This window comes from Phyllostomus discolor, chromosome 6, assembly GCF_004126475.2.
Source record: "Phyllostomus discolor isolate MPI-MPIP mPhyDis1 chromosome 6, mPhyDis1.pri.v3, whole genome shotgun sequence".
In the NCBI taxonomy this organism is placed as follows: domain Eukaryota; kingdom Metazoa; phylum Chordata; class Mammalia; order Chiroptera; family Phyllostomidae; genus Phyllostomus; species Phyllostomus discolor.
Window position 1 is genome coordinate 151,217,610 of NC_040908.2, and position 14,362 is coordinate 151,231,971.

The 14,362-nt window shown below is 35.5% G+C and overlaps 1 long non-coding RNA gene and 1 pseudogene across 1 annotated transcript in view; both read right to left on the bottom strand.

Moving 5' to 3' along the window:
• LOC118501329 overlaps positions 1 to 14,362 on the bottom strand; it is an 876,473-nt gene that overhangs the window by 65,891 nt on the left and 796,220 nt on the right. The window lies entirely within an intron of this gene.
• On the bottom strand, positions 7,129 to 8,529 carry LOC114498428 (annotated as a pseudogene).

The window sequence follows — 14,362 nt, forward strand, 5'->3', positions numbered from 1 at the left end:
TTCCAAATGCGTCAGAAAGCTGATGTACACACAAGGAAGAAATGTAGGAACTAACGTGCTTTCGAGGAACTATCATGGCCTAAGTTCAAGGTCAAAGAGAGGGAGGGGTTTGTCAAAACAGCTGGTAGAAGGCAGATAGGTGATAAGAAGGCCAATTCCACCATACCACATCACCTCCATTCTACTTACAATGGTCCTGACAGAAAGTATTTATACAACTTCTTGCCTATTAAAGATAATTAATCTATTATTCTTTTGGGTGAAATATTACCCTAGCCCAGACTGATTTTTATGATGAAGTTGAACTTGGGTGTGAATTATAATTTGTATGGTCTTCTCACCATATATCTTAACCAATATGCCTACATTTTCTTGTCCTCCTATAAAATGAGTGATTTTACTCTAGCTCTATATCCACATCATAGACTTTTATATAGTTCCTTGACCTGTGGTACACAGTGTAAGTTGAATAGTGATACCACATGTGTCTCCACAGTAGCTGATATCATAATTAGGCAGGGATTAAAATGCTCATGTTAGACAAACTAAGTTATCTAGTTAAATATTTATAGTTCAAGTTACTAGACAGGTCACAAATATAACCTAGATAACAATCATCTTTGGAATGACTGTGAGGAACAGTAAGGAACGTGTTTCAAAACTGTCATTTATGTAGGATTTTTTAAAGAATAAAAGGAATACAGAATAAGATCACTTATTTTCTGACTAGTGCTGACACACTGGTTTCTATAAACAAATAAAAATCAACATAAAGACAAGGTGGACCATCACAATTGGACAACCAGTGCCAGGTTGTGGAATCACAGATCAATAGAAGAGAAAAATCAAATAGAACAAAGACATGAACTACTCCAATTGTTTTATTTTCCTCTTTTATTTGAAAGAAAGCAGAGATGAGTGTCCAAGTTTCAAAATACTACCAGAAACAAAACACTAATCAATTAGTTTCCTCTATCTTTGAGGGCAAAAGGACATTGAGGCTAATGAAGGTCAGTCTCCAGGGATGCAGAAAATGAAATCCCGGGAAGTGCAGTGGTGCTCAAAATTGTATAGAATTGGTTCCCAGAAAGAAACTTCACACTCCCTAACTCAAAAATTCAAGTGTAGTGAAATTTTTCCCACTGTACTGTGTGCATAGTTTCCTGTATCAGGCTAACAGATTCTTGTAATAATGGTCCTAGAGACTTTTATGGCTACTTCCCACACTGAGTCTAACCGAGTCGCCTTGTGTTGCTCAGTGAGACTAATGCATACAGGACACAGAGACTTTAAACCTGCTTGTGTATAGGGACATTTTCATTTTTGTACATTTGGAATCTCCTGGACTCAAGGGAATAGGCCCAAGCTAATCTGCCAGCTGATGAAAAAAATTGAGACAGAGATGTTCTTGTTACAGTCACCCCTAGAATCCTAGCCGACCCACAAATGGTCTAAAATGCCTGGGTCCGCCCTGGCTGGCGTAGCTCAGTGGATTGAGCACGGGCTGTGAACCAAAGCATTGCAGGTTCGATTCCCAGTTAGGGCACATGCCTGGGTTGCAGGCCACGGCCCCCAGCAACCACACATTGATGTGTGTGTGTCTCTCTCTTTCTCCCTCCCTTCCCTCTCTAAAAATAAATAAATAAAATCTTTAAAAAAATTCCTGGGTCCAACTGAGATGTGCAGAAGAGGCTTAGCTGAGCTCTGCCCACACATTCATGAGCTAATGAGAGTTGGTATTTTAAGCCAGTAGATTTTGTGGTGATCTCTAAAATAGTATAAAATGTACAGATACAATCAAGTGAATGGTAACATCCAACACATTACAGACACCTTGACTCTTCACTCTCCCTCACCATTACCCTCCTCATTAAACTAAGCATCCAGCCCCTACTCTACTTCATAAGTGACTTATTCTGACTCATAAATGCACTGCTTCTTTCCTCATCATTTCTCTGCCTCTATCCCAGCCCATGATACAATTATCTCTTGCCTGATTTTTTTTTTGTCACACAGTCTTCCATTTGGTAGTTTTCTCTCCATCCCTGTTAGCATCCAATTCATCTTCTACTCTATAGCCAAGAGTATGTCCTACAATTCCTATCTGACAATAATATCCCCTTGTTTAAATTATTAATGGCCTTCCACTGTCCTTAAAATACAAGTCAGACTTTATATCATGGTGAGACAAATACACTGCTGTTTTTCTTTTTAGTACAAAATTTGCCTTCCAAAGTTTAATATATGGCATTTGGTCCTCTCAACTGGAGATGGCATCTTCCAAGATGCTCATGTGGTCAAGTTCTCAACAATGGAATGCATACAATCCCATGCCACTTCCTTAACAGGAAACTGTGTGTTGTCTACTTCCTCTCTTTTGCCTGTAAGGGAAGCTAGATCTGTGGTGCAGGTGAGCCACCTTGGACCATATGATCATGTAGACAGTACCCTAAGAATGAGCAAGCCACAAGAGGAAAGGGCCTTGGGTCTTCAGGTGATCTGGTAGAATGGAGCTGCCTAACCTCACTAGAACCCTTGCCTTTCCTGGTATGCTTACATGAAAGAGAAATAAGCTTCCCTCTTATTTGAGATTCTGTATATGAGGTCTGTTTTCAGGGTTTTCTAGTTTGTAGCCTACTTAATATGTACCACTTCCATGGGCTGCTGGAGTATGGCTCCGTCACTGTCTCAGTCTCTCTTTTTTCAAATCTCCTCTTCTCCCTCTGAAGCTATAATTATCTGCTATTTACTTCCTGGGATGTCCCCCAGTGTTTTACCTGAATGCTTCTCTCAGTCAATGCTTTTCCATTTTCTTTCTCCCTCTTCATCAGACTAAATGCTACCCAGGCTTAAGCCTAAGCTTAGACTGTAGCTCTTCACTAAAGCCTTCTCTTCTTTCCCCCAGCTCTGGGCTATTTTCCCCCTCATGGGTGACTATTATAGTCTGACTCATTCTCTTATAGCACAAATCACTTTTTTTTGCATTAGTTTGTCTTTGACTAAATGATACATTTTGCAATCGCAAAAAACAATGTCTCTTTCATTCACCATCGCATTTCCAAATGACATAATAATGTTTGGTAAGTATTGGCATTATATACAGGGTCAAACAGAAGTAATGCTTACTTGAGTGAAGTTGGTAGGGTAATAGTATGGGTGTAATAATTTATAGTTTTAATTTGAACATTTTACTAACAATATCATATGAGCATGATATTGTTATACTGCAGAATTATATACTTACGTATTGTAATAAAATATTTTGTAATAAAAACGGGTGTTATTTGTGCCAGACCCTATATATTAACTGAATAAAATAATGCAAAAGTTTTTCTTATGAAAAAATACTGGAAGAAAATATAGTTAAAATGAGTAGTAGTTATCTGGGTAGTGGGGCTATAAAAGATATTTTTACTTTGTTTATTTCAGTATTTTCCAAAGAATCTAGGTTATGCATATGTTACATTTATAATCACATAACAGAATCTAACAAAACACCTTTTCTAAAATATTATGAATTGGAACCAAATACTTCCAATTTTGATTTACATACAACCAGAGATATAAATGTTACCTATATAAGACATACTTCTGCCTATTGCTTAGGACAATAATTACATGCCCAGACTAGCAACAAGAAATATGAAATACCGTAATTGACCCATTTGAAGGTCTGTCTCCAGACAGATGCAGACAATCAATGTGAGCTGCTTCTCCCTCTTTCTAAGACAACTTTGTGTGTAACAAGAGCTACATTGAGGATGATGAATGTGGACTCCATGTATTCCCTGGGGGCTTGTTTGCCAAGGTTTATTTGTCCTGCTTTCCAGTTAAGTTTTCACCAAAGCTTTAAGGATTAAGATTGTTTTGTAACTGCCACTTTACTCTCTGGAGAAATTTTGAGAGAAACTTACCGTCTCATCTTTAAAAACATTTGCATAGGATTGATTTTTTAATTTAAAAAAATATAAGTTGCCCTATGTCTTCTAGCCTCTAAAACAAAGTTGTAAGTGTGCAGTTCATGTGGATTTAAGAAAGCAGAGCATCTGCTGAAAATACTTGCTCCTCACACATGGGGCCAAGCATGTAGCTCATGTTTGATTTACTTGTCAGAACAAGAAGATATTCTACTTTTCACCTTTTTGACCTTGACATAAGGTGAACTGATTGATTTGGTTGGTATGTATTCAGTTATGGATTTCTTACTGCTAAACTCATTGTTCAGGAAGGTAATGTTTCACTGCATGGAATCAAAGGAAATGTCCCTGAAAATCATCAGTTTAATGAGGACTGGTCATTCACTCTGATGAGTTTTTCTCATTTTCTATTGGAATGAGGACAAATGTAACAGACACATTAGACAGAGAAAAGATGAGGTAAGACAAAAGCAGAAATTAATTTAATCTTTTGCTCTAGCTTCAACTACCGACACCATTCAAACCTACAACAACAACATAAAATTAATAGCTTGACATACTTTTGTATTTGAAATATGGTTCTGCAATTTAAACCAATTCACATACAAATTCAATCAGTAAAAAGTATCCATTAGTGATTGAGAACAATTTAGTAACCAAGGAAAGGTAAACTCAGTGTTATTGTATCACTCATTCTATTGTTATAACTCAGTTGAAGAACATAAGAGGAATTGACAAGGAGGATAAAAACACTGGGCATATACATCTTAAAATATTAATTATCAACTTATTTCCAATCACTGGTTACATGTTCAGATAAATTGCAGATCGTGTGTAATAGTACATGTACTAATAGGTAAAAGGAAGAATTATACCAATCTACTTACAATAATCTAATTTCCTGTGTTAAAACCTTACCATATTCTATCACCAGAATGAAAAGAAATGCCATCAGCTTAATATCTTATGATCTCACCTTTAATAGGAACCTAAACAACAAAACAAACACACAAGCAAAATATAACCTAAGACACTGAAATAGAGAACAGGCTGAGAGTGGCCAGAGGGGAGAGGGGAGAGGGAGTTTCAGGGGAATTTCAGGGGAAAAGGGGAAGGGTTTACAGGAACAAGTATAAAGGACACAAGGACAAAAACTGGGTGGGGGGGAATGGGAGGGAGATGGGGAGGGATGGGTGGGTGGGCTTGGATGGGAGTAATGGACAGAAAATGTACTTGAACAATGATTAAAATAAAATTAAAAAATAAAAAGAAAAAAAGAAATGCCATCAATCATATCTGTTTCTTATTAAAAGCTCTTTGATAAAGTGATAATTTTTAATATGATAAACATTATTTCTGTGAGATATGTCAAAACCTGAGATCTGTTGTTTAATTTTTCTCCCAAAACATCTCAAGTAAAATCAAATTAACATATAACAAAACACAAACCTGCATTTCAGGTTTGGAAATGAGTTATTAAGCATTTGATTAAATTAGACATTTAGTGTCCAATTTTCCTCTACAAAATCTTTTTCTAGAAATTTCCCTACATTTAAACACTTCCAATATTAGGAAATCTACTATTTTTAGGAGCATTTCATTTTATTCTTGGCCAATTTTATTGTTCCTTTTTATCAAGTTGTAAAGTTATTTACATGTCATTTCACTTGAAACTTCTAAGGTGGGGAGGTCTCTATGACTGAGCTATTGATATCACAATTTCCAGATGAGGATACAGATTAAATTGTTCTACAAAAGACTAATGTTAATACATGCAGAGGAAGGTATAGAACAGTAGTTGGCAAACTAACCTGTGGCACATGAGCAGCCTGTTTTTATATGCCAAAGAATAGCTTTTGCATTACATTGTTAAGAACAAATCAAAAGAAAAAAATATTTTATGATACATGAAAACTATTGGCATTTAAATTTATGTTCATAAATCAGGTTGTATTGGACAACAATAACATTAATTTCTTCACATTTTGCCTGTGGCTCCTCTCACACTAGTATGATAGAATTGAGTAGTTCAAAATATTTAATATTAGCTCTTTACAGAAACAGGTGCTGAACCCGAGTCTAGAAAAATGTCCACTAGAAACATAATGTAAGGTGCATATGCATATTAAAAATGTTAGCGACCACATTAAAAACTATAGAAACAGGTAAAATTAATTTAAATAATTTATTTATACCAAAATGCCTGAAATATTATCTCAACATATAATTGATACAAAGATTATAAGAGCAATATTTGACATTCTTTTTTTCCACATTAGCTCTTTAAAATTTAGTGTGTGTTTTATAGTTTTAGTTTCTCTCCATAAAGGACTAGCCATATTTCAAGTACTTAGTAACCACCTCTGACTGGTCACTGCCACTTTGAGCACTGTAGGTATAGATGATAAATCTCATGTTCAGTCAGATCTTCAGCTACTAACAGCATGTTTACATTTAATTGAGTTCATGCTTTCTGTCCTATTCCTTTGTTTTCCCCCTCTCCTGCTGGGTAAAGTTCTGGGTCAAGGGTGGTGGACTAGCTTTGGAGGTCTTGGCTATCAGGATACAGAAATGAGGCACTTCCCAGTGTGGATATTGTTCACGGTATTGGTGACAAAATCCCGAAAGTGCACTTGCTCATTTCTACCCACGTTCAAGTTCTAAATTCCGAACTGAATTCAGTCATCTAGGTGTTGTTTCTCCACTGCAGAGAAGAAATGTTATCTCTTTTGCTCTAGAGATAATTTGGGTGTTAATGTAATCTAAGCCCAATTAGCTTTTTTGGCAGCTACAGCTCATCATTGATTCTTATTATACCCAAGGGAAAATATCACCTCTATATCTTTTTTAAAGTGTTGCAATTAAAGCCACATAAGTCTGTCTTGCACTTAAGTAGGGCTTCTCCTTTCCTTTCATACTTGTGTGATGTGATTTGGCTCTGCTCGCATTGAACACTGATGGTGGACAAATAGACCTAGGTTCTCCTGCTACAAAAAAACAATGTCTCTATTCCAATTTTAAAGAGAAAAGAAGAATTATTAATTATATTGATTTAAGTTTATATTATTTTTGTTATATATTTTTTTCTGAATTATTATTGTTAAAACACCATAATCATAAAAGATAATAAAACATGTAGCAAAAATTGTTACTAGAAGAACTCAGAAAAAAGTCAGTTAGCCCTTCTTAGTTTAAGCATTGTTTTTTATAAAGAAAATTTATAGCTTTATGATTTTCTGTTGCTTCTTAATCCACGTAAAAAAAACTTCACAATACTATAGTTTCAGGCAGCATCTTTGTTATTTTCTTTGGCTTCTAGTTCTTTAGGCAACAATGGCTCAATCTTTAGTAATAAACCTTCACTTACCGAACTACAGAGGACATCTCATACCACGAGGGGTCCCAAATCCAGCGGTGTGTGCCTACAAACTTTGTTCATAACAGCTTGCAGATTGGCAGCTATCTTGTCACTTGACATATTCAGTGTTGGTATTTTGATCTTGAGAAAGTTCTCCCTTTCTTCTCCTTAATTTCATGCCCACTTTTAAATAACTCAAGCATTTTGGGGATGTCACAGTCAATGAAATTTAGAGTAAGCTTTGGAAATCTTTCCTTCAGTTTCTCTTTTAAAGGATTAAGCTCGGGCATTATTTCTGGAACGGCTACATAGAAATCTGATTGAATTTCATCATCCAAAATCTTCTGAATGAGATTAGTTCCTCCCTCAAACACAGCTCCATTTTCTTTTGCTATTTTAATCCCTGATGCACTCCCTGCAAATACAGCAACTTTAGTGATTTCTGAAATGAATGGATCTGGCAAACCAAGAACACTAGCAAATGGCTCCACATTTTTCTGCTTCCCTAGTGCCATATCCAGTGTCAAATCAAGATAAACACCTTGTGCTGGGTTCATAAAGCCTGATATTTTAAAAAAATTTAAGAAAATGAATAGCTTTCTCCATTTCTTGTATCTGCCTTGGGTATAAGCGTTTTAAAATAGATATCACCCTCGGGTTCATCTTCTATAAGGGGATATGACTTTATTTTTTCTATCTCATCTTTGTTTTCATTTGATGCTTTTTCTTTGGTACCTTTTTTATTTGTTTGTTTTATTTTCAGGCTTCTTAGCAGCAGCAGAATGTCTGTGAGGCACCTGAATGCATGCAGAACCAGGATGAAGAGGTGTCTGATAAGCCATCTTGGGAAGGCTACACTTTCGATATATCACGGCTCTACCAAGGCATTTTATGGCTGCCACCATGTCGATCATTCTGGATTGTCAAGCACTGGTTTTTGTGAGCTTGTTCTTATAGAACTGTGATTTTACAGTATGTTTAATTTGCACAGTAATGTTTTAATGTAGAACATGTGTTCCCAGATTTTTAGAACTAAACACATCAAAATGTATGTCATAAAAAAATTTCATTTGGTTGTCTCAGATAACACCACATTTCCATGTGCTACAGTATCTAAGAATGTTGAAGATCCACTGTTCTAAAATATATATCCTTCTTTTTCAGTATTATATTATTCTCCATTTCCTTCCTGTTTTCACAATCAAAACCAGAGTACTATAGGGGCAGTGTAGCATCTATAACTTAAATATAAAAAGTATCCAAATCAGTTCCTATTTTCATCTTATGGTTTGAGATGTTAACTGCTAATGTTAACTGAGATGTTAAAGCAGATGTTAACTGTTGCAGGGTCTAAAAAATAATTGTTTGATTATTATAACCATGGTTCTAAAACAATGGTTATATGTTACTTCTCAATAAACATTAAGTAATTCCAGTATATTTCTCCAGACTATGAAGAAATTCAGTGAAAATAAAAACTAAAAATACTAATATTACAAGAATAGTTAATATTTTTATGGGCTTACTACATGATATATGTTGTGCAAAGATTTCATTTATAACCTAACATCCACAGCAACCCTGTGAGGTCACATTCAATATTGTTCCCATTACTGAAGTAGAGTAACTTTATCAGGATTGAAATGAACAAGAATACTGATTTCCTCAAATAAATGTGTTTTGCTTGTCCATTGAGGAACAATCGATAAAAATTAAGTTTTGCAAAGATGGTCTATTTACTTTTAAAGAATATTTTAGTGAAAATTCTAGCTTTCCTTCTAAACCTCTAACAAAAACCACTTTTACCTATGCTGCATATTTTCCAAAATAAGTCATAATTTCAACTTGAAAAATATCTCTGCAAAGCCAGAATACAAGTGATAATAATGGCACATCATAAAGTGTGTTATCAACAGTGACATTTTTGTAAGGAATAGAAATCACAAAAGGATGTCACACTCAGACTTGTATAATTTTATTGAGCACAGAATATTCAACTCCCCTGTTGAAATTTCTTCTTCCCTGGTTTTCCTCTTTTTTGAATAACATTTTCATCTTTGCATTTGACATGGACTGAAAAAAACCTCTCAAAAGCTATCCCTCCTTTTCTCCCTACATGGAATAATTTATCAAGTCTTTTAATAATCAAAAAGTACATTTCCTCTTTTTTCAAAAAATTTTACCTCCACCAACATAACACAGCCCCAGTTTCACCTTTCCTATTGCAATTGTCTACAGGTAGAGGTCCTTGACTTAGCCTTCTTTTTTCTGATTCACCTTGGATATTTCTGCAAAATTATTTTTTCTGCACAGTTATCCACCATAGTTAAAAGTATTTTTTTCTGGAGTCAAGTTACCAGGGCTCAAATGCTGGCTCCACCATCAATTCACCCTGATTCTGGGCTAGTCGCTGAAACACTAGGCCACAGGTTCCTTACTTCAACATGGGAATAATACTGCCTATGTGATTAGGTTCTTCTGAAGACCATATAAAATAGATTATACACAGTGGTTAAAGTAGTGCCCAGAACAAAAATTATTAGCTATCTTCAAAAAGAAAGGCTCAAAGTGTTTTAAGTTTCTAAATCTGGCATTTAAGACTTCCCCCTAACTGGTTCTAATCCATTTTTGTAATCCCACCTTTTCATGATTCTAACTCAACTCAGCATCTATTTAGCCAGAACACCTCTATACAATAAAGAGGATTAAAAAGCCAGACATTGTACTCGTCTCTAAGGAGCTTGAAATCTGGTAAGACTAACAGAATTCTAAATAAATTACTGTGTTAGAGCACGTCAGGGCCAAGCTGTGGTCCATAGCAGGAGTGACATGTCCTTTTGAAAAAGTATATTGGAGAGAAGCACAGAAAGCTGCCTTGAGAAGGTGATATTTGAACTAAGCCTCCTCATGAATGAGGACTTCACCAGAGCAGGCCATTCACGGAAAGGAGTGTAGGACACACGCAGCATCCACCCATGCTGTACCCAGCCACATAGGTCCGTATTACATACTTGCCAAGTCTTTCCTTCCTCAAGTCTTCTTTTATCCTCTCTGCTTAGAATTCTCATTCCCCCTCACCTGCAACACATACAAATCTTCTTCATCTCCTAAGACTCACTTTGCACATGATCTGCCCCGGGAAGCCTTGATTTCACTCATTGGAAATGTTTTTTACTTCTCGTTGCCATGGCATATTAACTAAATCTTCCTGTAGTGTTTCATATATTCTCCATTCAAAAATGATATTTATACAATATAAGTATCTTAAAATCAAGAGCTAAGATTTATCTTTGTACTTCTTATAACCCTGGACAATCTCTATTAAATATACAGAAGATATTTGTGAGATTAAATGAATATTATTTTAAAGCCAGAAGGACTCATGATGGAAAAGTTACTATTCAAGTTACTGATCCTGACTATAAGTTCCCTGAGGAGAGGAATTATGTTAGCCTTATTCATCACTATAGTCTTGCTATAATGTGCCCCAAATACCTTTGAATCCATATCAGATCATACCAGTGGCAGAAGTATTGACCAAAATCTAGTCTCAAATCTAAGAATCATATATACTTCTCACCATATTGTGTTAAATTTCTGTACTATATAAATACTGGATCTAAATTTATTCATTCATTTGACTTTTATAGATGATTACGTACCAACATTTTATATAGTATATGTCTATTCTTTTATGGCTAAAAAATAATGAAAGGGTAATTGTGCTTAAAATATTCTCCATTTAAAGTTTATGGAAATTCTAGATTTACATAATTAGATGGATTTTTTTTTTAATCGTGTAAAAGAAAGGAAGCACAATCACAGGGGACCAGAGGATTGTCACTTAGAAGAGTAACTTCTGCAAAGAAGGCCAGAATGTGAAATTACAGATTTTGTGGAACACAATAGATGGCTAAAAAAATAACTCAGCAGTTTTGTTTATTTGAATTGTGTGCCCAAATCTACTTTCATTAGCTAGAGTGCTGCAGGACCCAGCAGTTCAGGGAGAGAATCATTTCCAGTAGCTTACAGAGATAATGATAAACCATCTTAAAGTCTGGATTTATTAGAAATGATTGAAATGCATTATAGAGCAGCAGTAACTGTAATGGTTGGTTTACCAACCAGTGGGGTGGAATTAAAAATGCATTAAAATTTATACAAAAGAAAGCAAACAGCAGTGAGTCACTATTGGTTTTGACATAGTTAAATGAAATTTTATTTCACTTTGGGCAGATACTAAAATAAAACCTGTGAAAGCAGAAGAAACATTCCCTTTTGGAACCTGAGCAATGTGAAAATCTATTATTAATGAAATGGGCAGCTTCTTTTGTATGCATGGGAGTGGAGTATTCATTAAAGCGTGTGGGTACGCACACACGTATGCACACAGGAAAAAGGAGGAATCTCATCTTACAATGGATGGTAATAGCATGGATCCTTTTTTTAGCTAAGGTTTGATCAAGCAGAGCATACAAAATTAGAAAGTGAAACCTAACCCAAGGAGGAGAGGAAGACACAGTCTCAAGTCATTCTTAGAAATCTGGTCATGAACATTTCAGATTACTGGTCTTCCTATCAATGTATTTCATTGATCTATTCATGTACTTGAAAATGTTTACTGAAGGAGAAATCTAAAAATCATTGTCCTGATGCATTTAATAGCTTGGCATATGTTAAATAATTTCATGACTAATATCACAGATGCTATAAGGAATTTGGTTTAAAAGCACAGGATGCTGTCAGCAGGCCTAGCTTCATGGGCACAGGATCTGAGAAGTATCATGAAAACTCATTCTCAGTAAGGCTTCCGTCTTCCTTTAATGCTCTCCCATTACTGTCTTGAAATTCTTGATAATTTTATGTTTAAAACTGTGAGTTATAATTAAGTGCAATATAATGGACCATGTGCAAGAGCCAAGGAGATAGCACAATACGAGCATCACAATTCCTGGTTGCCGCAATTCTGGTGGCCTCATGATAAGTGGGAGTTCAGTGATACTTAGTGATTATAAGTATGTTACATCTAAGAATGAGTATGCAAGCATACCAACAACCCCCAAAGGCAACACTTTCTGTTCTACCCAGAACTTTGAATGCAAAATGAGGCTAAAGATACTGAAACAAACCTGAGCAACCAAGAAAGCCAACACATCCTTTCTTACTCCTGCACTTCTCTGTATTACCCAGTCACTTATGCTAAATACAATGGCTTTGAAGCTGAAGATAAGGGAACCCAAAGTCCCTTTTCCTTTCAGTCCTTCTTTATCCATCATCACTAAGCTGAAAGTACAGAACATGGTGGAAGGTACACAGATCAAGAACTGAAATAAAGACATCTAAAATTGTCTTTTTGTAACAGTTCCACTGTTCTGGTAAGAAGGAAATACCCATGCATGTAAGAGCTACAATCAAGAATCACATAATTTCTATTTTTGTCTGCATGCTAAACTCATCTATGGAATTAAATCTGGCATTTCATGCTACAAAGATAATTATTAAAATGTAATAAACTTTCATTCTATAATTTATGTAATTAATGCTAATAATTAAAATGAAAACTTATTTACTTAGAGTATAAAATAATTAATAAAAACACCCTGACAAGTCAAGAGAGGCAGAAAAAGAAGGTAAAATCTTTGTAATCTAGTACCTTTAACGATGCTTTTGTTTTGATTTTTGAATAAGGGTTTCCACAGTTTGATTTTGTGCCAGACTCTACAAATCATGTAAATGTACCTGCTGTAAGATTTTATTAAGATCTGACTGAGCTTGGGTAGTTAGGTGAGGACTTCTTGCCAGTTGATAATTAAAGTCACAGAAAAAATGAGAATGAATGAAGCAGGTAATAAAGGCAGCTAGGAGGGGTAGGTGGGGGATGGGTGGGATGGATATTCAGTCACAGGGTCAGTTACAAAGACACTAAAGAGAGGAGTCTGAGGTGTTTGTGGAACAGAAATAAAGCATGATGGGAAGTTAGTCACCAGGAAAGGAACTGCATGGGGCAGAGCTTACATTTGCACCATGATGCATCTGTTAGAAGAGAAAAATGATAGGGTTGAAATGAAAGTAACTGATAGAATTGATTATAACAAAAGTCATCCTAGGTCACGTTATTATTTTGTGTCTGCTACTCTGCTCAGTGACTTACTGACATTGCTTTTGTGACTCTCCAGCAACAAAGTAAAGTGCAATGTGCTCGCTTTGTTACTTAGACAAGGAAATATGAGGCTCAGATAGATTAGGAAATTTGTCCCAGGTCATAAAGCCAGTGACTGACAGAGCCATTGATAAAACACTATTTCTGAATATAAAGTAGAATGCAAGCTCCAGGAGGGAAGGGGCATGGTCTGTCTTTGTGCACCTGATTCTTGGCACACAGATCAATGACTATCATAAAATAAACTATCAGCATTTGTTAAGTGAAAGAATAAATGACTTGGATGAGTCTCACTTGAAAAATTCCTGTGTCTTCATGCCTTCACATGGATTTTGAAGTATATAGATAGGATTTTTGTTTACTTTGGGAGCAAGTAATGTTTTTTCATGAACTATAAAAAGTAAAAAAGGAAAAGAACGTGGTTTAGTTGAAAGACAAAAGACAGAAAAGCAGGGTATAGACTTTGCCTTTATTAGCAATACTACCTTGGGCAAGTCACTTCTCTTCAGTTCTCAGCTTTTTCATTGCAATAGAACAGGGGATGTGTGAGGTTCTTACCAGTTCTCACATATTATGGTTTTATTATTCTGTAAATTGTTTGGCAATAATAGAACTTGATGCATGAAGTTTCTCTTTCATGTAGAGAGGAAACACACAATCTGATACATAAAATCCTGATGCACCAAATTTCTCAAACAAGTTCTCTCCATTATTCATTCATTCATTCATTCATTCATTCATTCATTATTTTAGCAAGCCTTTCTGAATGGTGTAAAATATGCCTGTAAGGAGCCTTCTACTGAAATGATGAAATGAAGAGTGATCTCTAGCTCTGAAAGAAGGAAGACCTTGAGGCAGTAAACCATGGGTTACAGTTAGTCTGCTACTTAAAGATAATAAATACCAAGTCTATTTATGCTTTCAATA